At 36.7% G+C, this 18,522-nt stretch overlaps 1 protein-coding gene and 1 pseudogene across 1 annotated transcript in view; one reads left to right on the top strand and one right to left on the bottom strand.

The window, feature by feature from the left end:
• The window catches only part of LOC138703552 (protein artichoke), a 399,724-nt gene that overhangs the window by 250,109 nt on the left and 131,093 nt on the right, over positions 1 to 18,522 (bottom strand). The gene's annotated exons all lie outside the window — the stretch shown is intronic.
• The window catches only part of LOC138702798 (uncharacterized), a 52,457-nt pseudogene that overhangs the window by 30,218 nt on the left and 3,717 nt on the right, over positions 1 to 18,522 (top strand).

Raw genomic sequence — 18,522 nt, forward strand, 5'->3', positions numbered from 1 at the left:
GATTTTAAAATTTCAAAAACTTACAATCAAAATTGTGGAGATTAGAAATCTCAGTAGCGTGTCCCCTTAAGCGAACTTTCAAACCAAGGGATAAGTCAGAACCAAGGATATACACTATCTACCAAAATGTAATTGGGCATTGTTTTTGCCCCTTTTAGAATCTCTTGGTACCACCTCTTGTTGCTATAACAGCAGCCACCCTGTCAGGCATGTTCTCCACTGGTTTGTGTAGGATATCCACTGGAATGCGTCGCCATTCCTCTTGCAACATGGCACTCAGTTGGACAATGGAAGTTGGCCGCGTCTCCCGAAACCTCAATCGCCGGTCCAATTCGTCCCAAAGGTGCTCAATGGGATTGAGATCAGGACTCTGTGCAGGCCAGTCCAACCGGTGAACATTATTGTCTGCATACCACTGCATAGTAGCCGCCGAAACATGGGGCCAACTTCCATTGTCCAACTGAGTGCCATGTTGCAAGAGGAATGGCGACGCATTCCAGTGGATATCCTACACAAACTAGTGGAGAGCATGCCTGACAGGGTGGCTGCTGTTATAGCAACAAGAGGTGGTACCACGAGGTTCCAAAGGGGCGAAAACAGTGCCCAATTACTTTTTAGTAGATACCGTTAGTGTATAAAAGTGACAAACGTTTGAAAGAGTTCCGCTAGTTCTCTATAGGTGGCACCATTATTGGGGCCGTTAAAAAGTATCAGGGAAAATTATTATGTAGATTAAGCATAAATTATTCTCATAATTGACAATATCAGCGGTTTCTACCTAAACCCAGTGTTGTTTTACAATCAGTAGAGTGGGATGAAAAAGTGAACTTTATATTGCGGCTATATTTATCTACAATTGGCAACAGTGACTATTACCTCGCCATCTATTCATAGAAGTAATAACTAAAGAATCCACACTTACACCAACAAATTATCGATCACTATCGATTAGCAGGGTCAGATATCTTTGAACGTCAGTACCTTTATGACAGAAGGGCCCCGTTTCAAAACCGGTGTGGTGTCATTTTCAGTGTCCTTCGAACTACTGGTGTTCCAGCTGGTCTTGATTTCCGGCGATAGCTGGAGCATCGGTATTTCGAAAGATAATGAAGATGACACCACATCGGTGTTGAAACCGAGGCCCGTCTGTCATAAAGATATATTACTTCTTTTAAATTGTAACACTTTTAAGTTTTTAAGTATAGAACGTTTTAAAGTTTTAATGAAGTGTTAAGGTGAACACAAGAAACAATGAAAAATCATTATTACTGATTCGAATTATATATATAATTTTTTCGGTATATTATACTATAAATGTATTAAATTGGGTGAGTTCCTTGTGGAACAAGATGGGTAAATATATGCTGAGTATTATTAATTCATCCAAATAAAGTAAATCTACTTCATAACGGACTGTCAGAAAGAGGACGCGAAAAAGCAACAGTGCAGAAAGGTGACGTTGCTGTAACTAGAAGCTTGTCTCGTTGGGAAGTGAACTCTGATACTCAAGTATTTCAGCAGTGAAAATGCATCTTTTATTTTATTCTTTCCTTTGAAATTCAAGATAGCTACTCGAAATACCAGGAACCATCGTATGTATGAAAAGGTAATAAATTATCCTGTTTAGTCAGCTTACTTCTATTTAATTTTTAATTGGTTTATTTTACGACGCTTAATCAACTGCGATAGTTATCTACCGTCGAGTGAAATGAAGGTGATAATGCCAACGAAATGAATCCAAGGTCCAACGCCGAAAGTTACACAGCATTTGCTTTTGTGTTGAGGGAAACCTCCGAAAAAAATGTCATTCACATAATTTATCCCAACCAGGGGTGCTAACCGTTATTCCACAGCGGTGGATATTCATTTTTCCTCACACTACTTCTAATTACAGATAATCTCCCTTCTAGCTAATAGACCTACGTTGGTTGAGTTTTATTAATTTAATATTTGATAATGTACATATTGTTGATGCATTTCATGAGTCAACATTTTCTGCCACTTTACTGATGAGTAGAAAAATGACCAATAAAATGACTTCAAATTTTTGAAAATGTGACTTTGAAATTTAGAAAAACGACCATGACTTTTCATTTTAATAGTAAAATACAAACAAAATAATAATATACTTCCATCTTTGGAAAAACTCAGTCACACTATCGTAAAAATTTTGCGTTGTTCTACTTTCGGCATTTTTACGTCTTCACTTGTGTGATATAATATGCTGACCGCGGACACTGCGGCTGCAGTGTAAGATGCAATCGAATTGCGTAAAATTCTGCAGTAGGTGAATATAGACTATTACACCGTAAAAATAAGCAGAAAAGGGCAAAAATGGAACAAAAAGTAGAACATTTCCTAAAAAAAATGACCAGTAGACAATAAAAGAAAATGCAAAATAAAAGTAGGCTATATTAGTTCGTGTTGATGTGAAACGAGTTTGTATTGCATCCTGCATTGTCTGTGACTTCTAAGAAAAAAGATGATATTTCATCAACTTCTGAGCCCTACTTAAGAGTGATTCGTTCTCTCCCTTTCTTTCATAAAAAATTAAAATAACTGGGCCCTTGTGCCAATGCTTCGAAGGAGTCTCGCGAGCATAGTCCAATTTCCTTAAAGCTGTCACAAGCAAGGAACCGACTTCTAACAGTGCCATAACGTCTATGTTTAAATCTCCTTCTACTCACTCCCGTTTGGAACAGCGAATTGAAACTGATTCGTCACATCGACTTTCAGGCGATACAATGCAACTGAAGACGGCGTTGTCACATAGTTCCTTGTCTCAGATGTCATCGTGGTGTAAAATCTTGCGAGCTTAACAATAATGTCCGTCCTATTATCTGTCTCGGAAGGAGGGGAGGCGAAAGCTGCTAGCTGCAACGCCGTGCTCTGGCTCTGTATCTTCCACGTGCTTCATTAGAGACGCCAGAAGTCGCTTTTTTGGCTGCGACGGCTGTAGCTAATAATGTACGTTCAAACAGGCTTTTAGATATACGGAAACGTAATATTTTTTAAAAGTACAGAACTAAAGTCGTTCTCAGCTGTTGGCATTATATTCGAAAACTTGTATTTATGCGAAAAACACCCATTTTTTACAGTCTTTAAACTCCATCAGTCTTACTAATAAACCGTGTATATTTTTTATAAGAGACTTATGCAGAGTTGAGACACAAAACGTTACTAATAAACCGTGAATAAGCTATGGACGTATAAGCAGGCTGTAACTATACAATGGGAATTGCTTTGCAGTAGTTATATACACGAAACCCCTTGTTTAAGCGTTGTATATAGAGAAAAAATGGCCGCCCCTTTAACAGCTGTTCGTATCGACTGTCATTTTATGATGATGTTTACCTTGTAACCACAGAAGAACAAACCAAAGATCATAGAATTATTAGGATAATATTGCTGTAGCTTGTACTCTTTGACCAAAATGTAGTGTGGTAATCGATTAGAGCCAATTGTACTATCGATATTTAACACACCACACTAGAGCGCTCTACCGGATCCAGTAGAGAACCTCAGATATTATGTTACCTTTCGTAACGAAGTAATGACGAAACTATGACGTAGCTGTGTAACAGTTATACTGTTATACACGACGTATGTAGTGATTATTAGTAAGGGATTTACACACAACTTATAAACGAGCTACTCATTGTATAAGTATAAGACAGTTAAACGTCTGTATATAGAGTTTTTATTAGTAAGACCGCATACGTATACGCTAATACAAAAGTTGAAAACGTCACTGATGACAACCTTACAAAGCAAGAGATATGTTACAAAGCACGAAGACACCAAACGGCTGCCACAAAATATTGCTTCAGTTTCTCATGTTTGGAAGTTCCGACTAAAGACATCGTCCAAAGGTCTGCGCAGCTGCCCGTGCCCACACCACGGTGTGATCTCCCACGCGCGGCATATAGGCGAAGGCACAGCTTTTGCTTTACAGCATTGCTCAATGAATCGGAGCTAATGTGTAAATATAGATGCAAAGAATCGAATGTTTCCACACAGGGACTTTTTGATTTCAAGGAATCTCACATTTGACACAAAGCTAGTAGCAGAACGGCGATTTTCAATCTCTTTCAACTCAGGCATGCTGAACAAAGCGCTAAAATTGTCAAGGCAACACCTCTGTTCTAATTCCTGATAAAAAATTGGACGTCAGCAAGGAAACTCATTCATTTATATTTTACGTTTTGTGTTTCGCAACAATTTAGTTCCTTTAACTTATCTTGTTGCTGATGATGATATTACCGTTTATACGAGGGAGAATCAAACAGTAACCTTAATAATTGTTTTATTAATTGAATATGTACAATAAGACTACAAACACTTCATCACTTTTCAACATAGTATAACAGGAACATTTGCATTGAATGTAGTGGGGACTATATTGAAAAGTGATGAAATGTTTGTAGCCTTATTGTACATATTCAATTAATAAAACAAATTATTAAGGTTACTTTTTGACTCTCCCTCGTACATTAATTGCTGAAACTGTTACTCAAAAGACACACCTAAATTAAATTATTTATTATGCATAGAGAAAGTGTTACAAATATGGAATACCATTCCGATTTTTCGTTTTGGAACCTACATGCGTTGAATACAGAACGTAAAGTATCGTTCTGTTTATTGCTAAATGTCCCAGTGAATGATACAAAGGATTAAAAAGTTCATAAGGCGTTATAAAATGTTTGAAAAAATAAATAATTTCCTCAAAATCTAACATATTTCCTTCATAAAAATTGAGGTACAAATGTGGAATACTACTAACAAGTTACAAGATTAACAAAATTGCAAAGTCAAAATGGTCTCTACTAGGAAAAGCACAGAAAAAGAATTCAGCATTTTTAATTAGGAGGTGTTTTCCCAACCATAATACTGGGTCCAGATGAATCATTTTTCACGTCTTTTCTCGAACTTGTTTTATGGCTTCTTGCATTGCCTTTTCATTTCACTGTTTTCTAAAGTTTGTTGAAAAATGAGGTTTTCCTTCCTCCTACAAGTGCCAACACTAGTAACGAAACAGAAAACCAGGGTATAAGCAAGCTCGATTTGCACATAATAGGCACATATCTAAAGTAGTAATGTATAGTCCATAAAACGGGGACTCCATATAAAGCCCTCCGCCCTACCCCATAATAGAGAATTGATCATGTTGAATTAATAAAGCTTCCAGTTACTCTTTAGAATGGAGATAGGGCAGAACAGAGTAGCGTCACATAGCCTGATTTTCATACGACGACTTGAATATAAATTTGTTGCAAACAAAAATTGCTTTCTGGTATTTATACACTCAGACGTCACCATTCACAACAATGTTCGAAGTGCCAACTTCTTTCTTCTTACACAGGAATATGGTGACCTACTCACAGAAAATGTTGTCGCCTGTGCCCTTGTGACTTATGATTCCAGACGATATCAGCACCAAACAGCCAAGATTCTGAGGTACCCCATATTAAGTACCACCCCATATTAAGCTACTTTCGTCTATACATACAGCCAGTGCCACCGTTTCTTGCGTGTGAAATATGTAATGGAAATGTTGAGAGCGAGTATCTTATCTTTGCCTCAAAATGTGGGCGAGAAAGCTGACAACTGTGATTGGCAGATTGCTGACGTCACATCTGTTTAGGAGGTGGTACCACTCTCAGCCGAAGTGGCAACAGATGCCACTGACTGGACAGTGTACTCAAGGACACACCCACGAAACGCGAAGTGCGAGTGTCTTGCTTTTGACACAGTTGGCATATTGCTGACGTGACGTGTTGGATGGTACCGTTCTCAGTGCACTGGAATAAGTGCTCACTGACTGGCGTTTTACTCAAGGACACGCGCCAAAAACACTGGCACTGGTTATACATACGGTTGTTCCGCGACGTAGCGTGATATGCATCATGCCTGGACTTCCGTTACGAAATGAAAGCTGGTTTGAGTTCTCATGGGGAAAAATTTTTCTCATCAAATTTCGGCCACTGTATAGGACCGGCGCCCACCCTGCATCGTAATGAATTTGGGGAGCTACTCAAGGTAGCAAAATTCTGCTTCGAAAACCAGCTATAGCGGCTCAGGAATCATCGTACTGACCACTATTACCCCGTACTGGTGCATGATCGTTCACCTCTAAGCAGATGTGAGGCCAGCAGTCGGCAAGTCGGCCTTAGCACCTCATAGGCTGTCGCGCCACGTACTACATGTATGCGATTACATCACGAAGATAACTGCAGCATAGACTGTTGTGGTTGCTTTAGAAATAAATAAAAAGAATTGATCACACGCAGTTACTATCAGAATATGCTGTAAGAATTTATAAAATAAAAGTTTTTTTTTTTTCCTTTTACGGTTGTCGCACGATCTTTTGCCACTACTAATGATCTAAACCGCCAGATTTGGCGGAAAACCGCTGACGCAGGAAACACTGACCGCAGCTTAAAGCTTTGTCCTGCAACTGTACAAGGGGATACCGAACGAATTTACCTACCAACATAAAGTTTTACTTTTTTCGCAAAAATGAACAAGGCAATATGAGTCACTAAGTGTCCGCTGATTAAATACGTATTGATAGATGGCAAGTACACACATCAAATTAGCTCTTTACCGCCTGAATTGTGGTCAAATGTGCGAATCTGATTCCCTGAGAAGCGAGAAATCAGTAGGTTGGACTTCTAAGAATGAATACTTCTCGACTCCGTTACCATCCACCAGGAGAAAAGACGCTTTTGGAATAATATATTTCGATAATTCTGCTTCTGCTGAAGTTAACGATGTACAGTAGTGACAAAACCGACTCTTATACCTGATTTCAGAGCCTTGTTCACTCCAGAGCACGATAGACAGGTAACTAAGACTTCCGTGATTCGAATCCTGCCTGGGAAGGAAACTTTTTTTTTTGTTCCTTATTCAAATTTATTCCCAATACTTTTCGATTGCAGCGATATTTTACTACTTAATTAATTTATTATTCCCAGAACATAAATTTTACCAGCAATCGAAAAGTATTGGGAATAAATTTGAATAAGAACAAAAAAAAAAAAAAGTTTCCTTCCCAGGCAGGATTCAAACCACGAAAGTCTTAGTTACCAGTCTATTGTGCTCTGGAGTGAACAAGGCTCTGAAATCAGCTACAAGGGTCGGTCCGGTTTTTTTGCCACTACTGTAAATGAGTCATACAAAAGTCAAAGCTTAAAGATTTGACAGCATAGTTGGAGAAAACCTGTGAAAAACACAAACCAGATAATCAGTCCAAAAGGGAATCGAACCCACGGTTTATGGAAGTATTTCTCGTATGATGAAAGAGTAATGGAACGGAGAAAAATTCTCTCCGGCGCCGGGATTTGAACCCGGGTTTTCAGCTCTACGTGCTGACGCTTTATTCACTAAGCCACACCGGATTCCACCCCGGCGTCGGAAGAATCGTCATGTGTGGACTTCGGTCCTAGGTTCATAGATATCTATGACGTAGTGCAGAGGGCGGCCACTAGAGGGAACCCAAGAGTTGGAACTTAAAACTGAGACGATTCTTCCGACGCCGGGGTGGAATCCGGTGTGGCTTAGTGGATAAAGCATCAGCACGTAGAGCTGAAAACCCGGGTTCAAATCCCGGCGCCGGAGAGAATTTTTCTCCGTTCCATTACTCTTTCATCGTATGATGACGCAGAATATCTGCATGGAAATATCATATGTACTTCGGTACATTATAATAATATATATTTCTCCTATGTTTAAAGTAATGCATAGAAGCAGTGTTTTTCCTTAATACAGTGCTTTATAACGTGTGATGTGTCAAAATCATTCGTTTACCCGAAATTATAGAACTTTCAAAGGCTACTCTTTAAGAGGAGAAGATGGTTGAATATGGTGAAAAACAACAAAAGAGCACGATTGTCTAAAAACACAGCAGCGACTGAAAACAAACTGGAAATAGGCCTACTGTACTAATGAACAAAATGCATTTTGTGGCTTGCTAACTATATGTGTAAGTACTGCATTACAGCAATGCGACGTCGATTTTGTCGTGTGTATGTTGTTCGATAAACAAGAATGCAATGGAATCCATTTATAAGCCATACGCTTCTGTCTGTAAGCTATCGTTGCTATGACAGCGAGGCTCAATAAAAGTCTGAGGCGGTCGTTGAGAGAGATGGCTACTCCATACATCATCTTAGAGAACAACTTGTGAGTTTGTGGAGGGCCAATTGCGTGGACCTGAATTTCACCGTACCTGACCCCACACGACTAATGACGTAGAATAGCCTTCGTCAGTGGTACCCAAGCATTTGGTTGCCTAGAATCCCATAAAGCGGACTCCCCCTTTAATTCTTTACATAAAATATGACCATAAACACGTTTTACTAATTCAATACTTACATAATGTAGTGGATGCAGCATTTTTAATATAAATTAAAAGCGATATCAGGCTGAATTTTAGTTTTATCTGCTTAAAGATTTAAGAAAATACAATGGGATTATTGATGTTTTGCAACTGTCAGTTCTGCGAAGTCTAACTCAACCAAGTTTGCAACAGAATTGTAGGAAACACGATTTTTAAACTCAAACCAGATTTCTTTATAAAATATATTGGACCGACAAGTCAATACAAACAAATAAATGATAATGAAGGCTCTATGCACTATCATTTATTTGCTCAAACCAGAAGATGATTCTAATAGCTCTTCTTCTTCTTTGACGGCTGAACTATTTTTTCCCCCAAAAATGAGTAGGCCTATGTCTTAACCCAGATAAGCCCAAAAATTTTTTGTGACTATTACACTCTTACTACGTCATACTACTTTTGACCAATAAAACGGTACGAAAGGACGTATTTCAACCAATCGTGGCTGCTTATCGCACAATTTTATCGCGTCCCTAGCATTTGTTTCTTTGTTTGCCAACATTTGAAACTGCGCTGGTCTGGACGTCAAATATATATATATATATATATATATATATATATATATATATATATATAAGTACAAACCACTCCAGTCGATGCACAGCAGTTTCAAATATGACTCGCATTGGCATTCAAGAACAAGAATTAATAAAAATCACTGATCATAACTATGCATCTTCTGAAATCCGATTTACAAATAAATGAAGAGCACCATTCGGAAATCCTGAATAAGTTGAATACACCATGTAGGCCTAAATCAACGAGTTCCACTTCTATTACGCACACGTCCAATATAACATCAATTGAACCACCAACCACATTCAAATTTGAAAATTGTACATTCAATAATTATTCCTTTTAAAATTATTCATTCGGAAATTCTGAATAAGTTGAATACACCATGTAGGCCTAAATCAACGAGTTCCACTTCTATTACGCACACGTCCAATATAACATCAATTGAACCACCAACCACATTCAAATTTGAAAATTGTACATTCAATAATTATTCCTTTTAAAATTATTCAGGTTTATTTTTTATGTCATCGTCGTTAATTAAAACTTTCTAACACTTGTGTATATTAGTTAGGTTATGTTATAGCTTCTGCTATATGATATTATGGATAGTCACGTATCAGAGATTGTTTAATATTAAGATTTATTGAAAATCATCTGTCAAGTGACGTTGATTACTGGGATTCGGATAATTGAAGTGGAATGTTGCATTTTAATAAAAATGAAACTGAATCAACAAAGCCTTCTTGACTAGTAACACTGCCATCGTGTATAATAGATCGAGAACTTCTCGACGAGAAGGCATTGCTCACTACTGCCATTTAGCATGCATCTAGCGTAATATTTGTAATGTTGAGATGGTACAATAATACATTTGAAGACAGTTGTATTTTCATAAGTCAATTAATATTTTATTGTACTGGAGTACTTCGTTACTTCTAATCTATATATACTTTCTTCTAATCGTGTAATAGTCAATTAAATCCCACTCGAGTTTTGATTTTCTCTAGATAAATCGAAACATCTAGTGAGATTACTGTTGATAAAAATACAGTATCACATTAGTTACTCTCAAAAATCGGTTAAATGATGTTGAAATAAACTGAAACAAGGAACGTATATTTTCTAAAGCTAACATATACTACCAACATTATCGCACAACTTATAAAATGTCCCTAACACCAACAATGACATAATATCCGAAGGCACTGCAACTGTCCTTAAAAAAGGACGGTGGGAAAATCTGGGTTAATTTCAATCTTTATATTTTCAACGATACCGGACTAGAGTGCATTACCATTTGATGTTAGAATGTAACATTTAGTCGGAAATTAAGGGGTTAGGTACAGCTTACAGCAGTAAAATTTTTGGAAATATTCAACATTTTTTTCCTTCATTACTGTATCTTGTACAATAATGAAAATTGGTATGTACATAACACTGTCCTTTTGCTATATGAAAAAAAAATGGTTTTACGACGTAAAAAAATTATATATATATATATATTTTTTTTTTTTTTCAAAATTCAGAATGGTGGCAGTTCACTGTGCAGTGATGGACTCCCTCGTAACTCATGAACTTGTTAACTTTTTCGTATTCTCTCTTTTTTATTTTATTGCTGAAACTCAAGTCTACAACATCATGCTGTTTCAATTAAATTCCTTAATAAATATTTTTTTTGTTTTGTGTTGGAGGAAAATACTGATATATGACCATTTTTAGAATTAATTCATTTTTATCAGACAAACTATCAAAGTCAGAGAAGTGATTTTGCATCATATTGTAGATATGACATGCACAAATGCACACAAAAAATTTAATCACAGAATGCTGGATAGATAGTTTTTGAGTTATGAGGGAAAAGCTTCATCACTGCACAGTGAACTGTCATCAATTTGAATTTTGAAAAAAGAAAAAATTTAATTGTAAAAATATTTTTTCCATATAGCAGAAGAACAGTGTTTTAGTGTTTTACACATACTAGTTTTCATTATCGTACAAGATACAGTAATGGAGAAAAAAATTGAATATTTCCAAAATTGTACTGCTCTAAGCTGTACCTAACCCCTTAATCGAATTATAAATCTACAATTCAGCGACATCACAAGTTTAATTTCTTTACTGTTCCTTTTATCTTATCCTGAACTGTGAACTGTGTTGAAGTTGGATCCTGAGCATGAAATTTAGAGAATTTAAAACACTTAATATATCAAATAGATAGGCGAGACTTCTCAGCCAAGAAAACTCCTTCAGGAGAAACCTCGTTCCTGCTGAACTCTGGTGCCTCAAAATCTGAGATAATCAAACATTTTCCAACAAGCTACAAATATCAGAGAACATAACAAAGCCAAAATTAATTAAAACATAATTTTAAAACATTTAAAACATACTTTGGTCCGAGAACTCCTTTCGAATCATTCGCGAACCCCCATCGTTCCGCGGAATGAAGTTGGTTTACATCTTTCCCAGCACTGAATAAGGGCATATACTTCTGGATCCGTGGTGAAAAAATGGCAGAATTTCAAATTCTTACTGTAATAACATTATGAGCCACAGTCGAATGCTGATGTCATTAGTGGTTAGGTCATGAACCAATGTAACTTATGAGCCACCGGCGTGGCTCAGTCGGTTAAGATGCTTGCCTGCCGGCCTGAAGTTGCGCTCGGGTGCGGGTTCGATCCCCGCTTGGGCTGATTACATGGATGGGTTGTTTTCGAGGTTTTCCCCAACCTTAAGGTGAATGCCAGGTAATCCTTGGCGAATCCTCGACCTCATATCGCCAAATACCATCTCGCTATCACCCATTTCATCGACGCTAAATAACCTAGTAGTTGATACAGCGTCGTTAAATAACCGACTAAAAAAATGTAATTTATGTGACCACGTCTAACGACGTCACCTCCTAGTGCTGCGGGAATGATGACGCAGAAGTTGCGTATAAATTTAACCGCATCGAGCTACCTCTGTCAGTAATATCTCGGCATCGAGAGTGAACCATAGTAAAAGAAAAACTTGGTGTGAGATGGGACTAATTTCGGAATGTCACTTCATGAGAAGAGAAAATATATTGCATGTCCTTCATTACGAGCACTTCTCTTATCGCAGATCCACACTCTCCATGTGCAAATCGAAACAAAAATAAAATTCCAGCCAACACAACTGTAGTTCCATTCCCGAAACTAGGTGACGTATGTTACGTGGCGATGTATCCTTGACAAAGCGCACAATTCCTTTTTTGTTTGCGGTTGTGGCACACTGTATACGCACAATGACCCAAGGGACGAACATTGATCCACGGGCATTGTTGGTTTCAAAATGAACTGCATGACAAAGAGAAATGTGTTATTTATTACTTCAAATAAACTTGCCTAATTAGAAAAACTAGTTTACCCTCTCTCCACTATTTACGGATAACATTACAACACATATGGTGTTGCAAATACCACGATAAATCCATAACTTAAAAAAACCATTAACACTTACAAATATTATTTAAATTTGCAGCTACATATTACCACATAAATTAGTTCACGATGGCGTTTTTTTTTTTGGTGGACACAACTCATGCTATAAAAGACAATGTCAAGAAATGTTTTTAGTTGGTTATTTAACGACGCTATATCAACTACTGGATTATTTAACATGGATAGAATTGGTGATAGCTACAGTAGATGGTATCTGGCGAGATGAGGTCGAGATTCGCCATAGATTATCTAACATTCGCCTTACGTTGGGGAAAATATCGGAAAAAGCCAAGGTAATTTCATAGAAGACGGGCACCTGGTTTGATGTAGTAAGTATTGCCAACTTTTTTACTTTAGATTTAAATGTTAGTGATTTTAGTGACTTTTATATGTTAGTTCTAGGTTTTTATACTAGGTGTCGCCGTGATGTTCTTTCAATTTGATTGGTTATAGTTGTCATTTGTTCTAGAATTTTCGTTAATCTTGAATGGGTAATGATGTTGTCAGTTGTTCTTGGTTGTTTGACGTGAGTGGTGTTATACTGTTCTAGTGGCTAAACCTATTGGAAGTTTGTCATTTTATGATTTTCTTTTGATTTCATTGGTTATAGTTGTCATTTGTTCTAGAATTTTCGTTAATTTTGAATGGATAATTATGTTGTCAGCAAGTTGTTCTTTGTTGTTTGACGTGAGTGGTGTTATATTGTGTCTGATGGCTGAAGCCATTGAAAGTTTGTCATTTTATTATATTTGTAAAAGATGTGTGAACATAGAACAGAGTATTAAATTTTGTGTCGATTTTAGTTTAGTTCTTTCGCTGTTGAATAAGAATTGTGTCGATTGTTAAGGAGAACACTGTTTCTGTGGTTCCAAGGAATTATTTGCTAAATTTTCCGTATAAGTTAAGGTGTAATAAGTCTTCGAAGAGAATTTCATTTTGTGTAAATACATGGTTTAAAGGAAGACTCCACTGAAAATCATGAAAATTTTTTCAAATTTTTTTAGCTATTTCACTTATTCAGAATTTATATTTTCATACCCCAAATAGATTCAGCTCAATTCTGATTACAAATATTCGTATGTTTACACTTTTTAAATTAAGGCTGGAAGGTGGCGTGGAATTTAAAGAGCTGTCAAAATTGTTTTTCCATCGAAGAATTCTTTTTTAAAATTTCTGATTACGAATCTAGTAACTTTTTGTTGGCTCCCTGAAGTTACTAGATGAATGTAGCGGAGGAGAATATTAATTTACATAAATATTCATTTTATTTTCAAATCTATTTTTCTGTGTTCATTTTTGTTGATTCAACACCAACTTTCTTATGCCAAATATTAATCAATCTGGATGAAATTTTTACTGCAAGTATTTATGAGGTAGCTGCATGTTTCTATGCATTTACTTAGTGAGAAATGCTGCTAGTGTATTTTATTAATATTTTTCTTAATGCTGCTAGTTCATTTTATTAATATTTTTCTTAATGCTGCTAGTTTACTTTATTAATATTTTTCTTAAGAAAAATATTAATAAAATAAACTAGCAGCATTTCTCACTAAATAAATGCATAGAAACATGCAGCTACCTCATAAATACTTGCAGTAAAAATTTCATCCAGATTGATTAATATTTGGCATAAGAAAGTTGGTGTTGAATCAACAAAAATAAACACAGAAAAATAGATTTGAAAATAAAATTAATATTTATGTAAATTAATATTCTCCTCCGCTACATTCATCTAGTAACTTCAGGGAGCCAACAAAAAGTTACTAGATTTGTAATCAGAAATTTTAAAAAAGAATTCTTCGATGGAAAAACAATTTTGACAGCTCTTTAAATTCCACGCCCCCTTTCAGCCTTAATTTAAAAAGTGTAAACATACTAGTATTTGTAATCAGAATTGAGCTGAATCCATTCGGGGTATGAAAATATAAATTCTGAATAAGTGAAATAGCTAAAAAAAATTTGGAAAAATTTTCATGATTTTCAGTGGAGTCTTCCCTTAATTATGTGAAGTTGACTGTACGACAAAGTGTTGGTTTAGTTCTTTTGTTGCCTGCATGATTTAAGTTTAGATTGCATTGAAGCCTGTGTCATAATGGAAGTGAAGTAATTGTCGTTGAAAACGTCAATGAGGATAGAATTTTGTTTGCTAATGTGATAAATTATCGTTTTGTTTTGTGTTTTAGTGATTTGTAGAGGTAAAGTGCGAACGAAAACTGCCAGAAAAGTACTGCCAACTATTAAGTTCCAATACCACCAAACACCAAAAAATCAAAGATGAAAAATTAGACATATTTTCATTTTTTGAAGGGCGTATTCTTCTTTAAAAATACGAATATATGTTTGATTTTCCATCATCAATTTTATTATGTTTGGTAGCATTTGAACTTCATAGTTGGCGTCCACACCTGTGGAGTAACGGTCAGCGCGTCTGGCCGCGAAACCAGGTTACCCGGGTTCGAATCCCGATCGGGGCAAGTTACCTGGTTGAGGTTTTTTCCGGGGTTTTCCCTCAACCCAATACGAGCAAACGTTAGGTAACTTTCAGTGCTGGACCCCGGATTCATTTCACCGGCATTATCACCTTCATTTCATTCAGACGCTAAATAACCTAGATGTTGATATAGCGTCGTAAAATAATAAAATAAAATAAATAAATTCATAGTTGGCAGATCGTTTTTGGTAGTTTTCGTCAGCCATGTTGGATTTTGCCCGTCTTCTAGGAAATTACCAAACCAGGTAATCAACCCAAGCGGGGATTCGAACCCGCGCCCGATCGTAACTCCAGACCGGCAGGCTACGCCGACTGAGCTACGCCGGTGGCTAAGAAAAATTTTATTTTGCTGTGTTATTAGCTTATAATTCATAAACTGCGGTTAATGCGAAGTGTTCAAACACATCCTTCTCTCAACATGCCCTACTGTAGTTGATTGGTACACGACGCTAATCGTCGTGAAATTGCTTAATACTCAATTAACAGCGAAGGTAGCAATCTGCGCAAGGTTCATGCTGTAAGCCGTCATCGATAGCAGCCATGTCGATCAGCGGTGTCAACAAATCTAAACTCTGAGCAACTTCAACTCTGTTTCGAAACACAAGTAACAATACCAGCGACGTAGAGCGGTGGTCTAAGACATCACGTCTACAACTCGCGTTATTGAATGAGCGCTGGTTCGAGGAAGGAATTTTCTAATGATCAAATTTCGGCCAGTGTATGGACGCGGTGCTCACCCAGCAACGTGATGCATTTGGGAAGCCTATGGTAGATGACGAAAACCAACTAAGGTAAAATATCGTTATAATTAGGGGACGGATGTTGATGAATGTCATCTTATTTTTCACATTAGAACGATGCCTATTAATATAGAAATACTTTCTATGTTAATATCAACGTAAAGAAGTAATTTCTTATATTGCATTTTTGACGTTTTTGAACTAAGAGGTCATTTTTATATTTTTTCGGCATTTTTGGTCATTTTTAATACTTTGAAGAACTTTTAGAACATTTGGAATGCGTTTTACTTTCTACTTTACCGATAGGTCTGTTAAATCATTTTCTAACCAAATAGGTCAGTAGTAATTACCTACTGAATAAGTGAATAACAGTGAAGTTTGATTTTTATGGTTTGGAACAGACTCTCAAGTTCATCCCTCACTTCACAACGAAAGTAATATAAACTGCTTGACAACAGCTTAGTTTAAGTGAGGACTTTCACCGCTGCTGTTCTTTTGTCGGTACGAGGGTGTCTTTAGAATTTATGATTGGAAGGGGGGAAACTTTCACCGTGTCCTGGATGGGACATTGTGTCCTCAACATGGTTTGGAAGAGATGTCTACTATAGTAGACAATATTTTTAACACAAAGATTGCAAGAATGCACGCTGCGCCCACAATTTGTTTCGTCATTCACACTCCCTCATCTGGAAGATCCGGTAACAAAAGTGTAGCGCGGAAGGAGGAGGAGAGGAAGAATGAAGGCACTGACATGGACCACCCCTGATTGAAACACATTGTTTACCCTTAAAAACCTTCATTTTGTTGCATATTCTTTTCCTTTATCTTAGCCAAATTCCAGGTAGTTGCCTCCTCTCTCCGAGATTTACAGGGCAGTCACTGAAACAAAGTGAATAATTTTTAAGAAGTTGTGGTGCGAGTACGGTGAATAATATTTAAATGTCACTTTCTTTTAATGTTAATTTTTCCATCAGTTTAAGGACATTCTAATGATCATATTAAGTAGGTTTTTAGGTCAACAACATCCGTCCCTTAGGTTTAACGAACGTCAGTAGCCCTATAACGAAATATTTAGTATTACAAAATTTATTATTTTCTGTTCCCTGACTTTTTTCGTTAGGTTATCATTTAACGTTAGAATATTTTAATTTAACGAATCTCGTTTCTACAAAAAAAATGAGTATATAGCGGAATAAAAATTCCGTTCCGCTTCCTTGACGAAACAAATTTACTGTTTTAACGATTCGTTAGCAAGCAGGGACATATTTTATAGGAGGAACGATATGAGGAGAAAGGAATGATATTGTTGGTAGAGGAGATTGGTGCAACGGATCATGTTCACCATCATTATCGTCGTCGTCGTCGTCGTCATCGTGAGAGACTGCATGGTCATCCTCTTCGTCGTTTGGTTTCTCTTGCATTTGTTTTGCCAGTGTGTTGCTTTTGACAGGGCGGGATTTCAAAAAGTTGTTCAAATATTGTATATATGGTGTCAGATAATACTCTTTAACTGGTTTAACTCCAGAACCTGAGGGCTGAGCTCTTTTTTTTTTATTATACTTGGAGTACCGTCTTCTAATATTTTTCCAGCGCTCCTTGCAATCGCTTACTGAAAACAAATGCAATCCACTGATGTATCGACAAATCAATAATTTAAATACTGTTTTCCCAGAATGACACATAAATCAATTTTAAAATGTGTTAATAAATAATTAAATAACATTTTTTGTTCCTTTACAGGTACTAAGCGACTGGATGTTCATTTAAAGCACTATCATTCTATTTTCTGAAAGGACACTCCACGATACGAAACATTGTGCATGAAACCTCTGAAGTTATTTGGGACAAATTACAGCCAAAGTTCATGCTTACACCTAGTACAGAGATATGGGTGGATATAGCTCAACGTTTCTACACACAGTGGAATTTACCCAATTGTACTGGGAGTATAGATGGAAAGCACATTCGAGTGAAAGCGCCGCCAAATTCAGGTTCTGCCTTTGTGAACTATAAAGGATTCTTCTCTATAGTATTGCTAGCAGTAGCAGATGGGGATGGCCTATTTGTGACGGTGGATATTGGTGAATACGCACGAAACAGAGATGGACGGGCATTTCAGTGTAGTGAGTTGTGACAAGCTATGCAACAAGAACGTCTCCATTTACCTGAATCAACTCTACTACTTGGAGAAACACAAAATATCCATTATTTTGTAGCAGATGAAGCGTTCCTTCTTAAAAGAAATGTAATGAAACCTTTTCTCGGAATCAAATGACGTACGAACGGAAATATTTAATACTAGGTTGTCTAGAGGAAGAAAATCCATAGAATGAGCATTCGGTATGTCGACATCGAAATTCAGGGCTCTGACTATCTCCATTTGTTGTCATCCTTCTAAAGTTGATGTGATCATCTAAGCAATATGCGTGTTGCACAATGTCATAAGTAGGGGCGTGACATCGGTATATTTGTACAGAGACATCATTTTATTTTTACTAACATTTTTAATATTAACCTGGCTATATCTTTGGATTAACGCTTGACAACCGGAAACACCGTTTGCTACCCCGTTCCACGACTGGAGTTCGATGATATGGCGTAATATATAAACAAATCACTTTCCTAGGTATAGGAGGGAAGAAAAGTAGTTTACCCATTTACGTAAACTAGGAAATATCATGATTTTGAGTTTGATAATTTTCATTAGGTTTTTGTTTAATCAAAATACAGTGCAGTATTAACAATAAGTGTTTTTGCTCATGAACTGAATTATCCATGCGAACGTATTCATTATGCAGTGTATATTAAACTGTCTACAGCACATAAGCGTACAATATAGAGAATGAAGTTAAATTGAAAAATAATCATAATAACTTATGGATATTTAAACACATTTTTTAAAATGGT

This window comes from Periplaneta americana, chromosome 7 (genome assembly GCF_040183065.1).
Source record: "Periplaneta americana isolate PAMFEO1 chromosome 7, P.americana_PAMFEO1_priV1, whole genome shotgun sequence".
NCBI lineage: Eukaryota > Metazoa > Arthropoda > Insecta > Blattodea > Blattidae > Periplaneta > Periplaneta americana.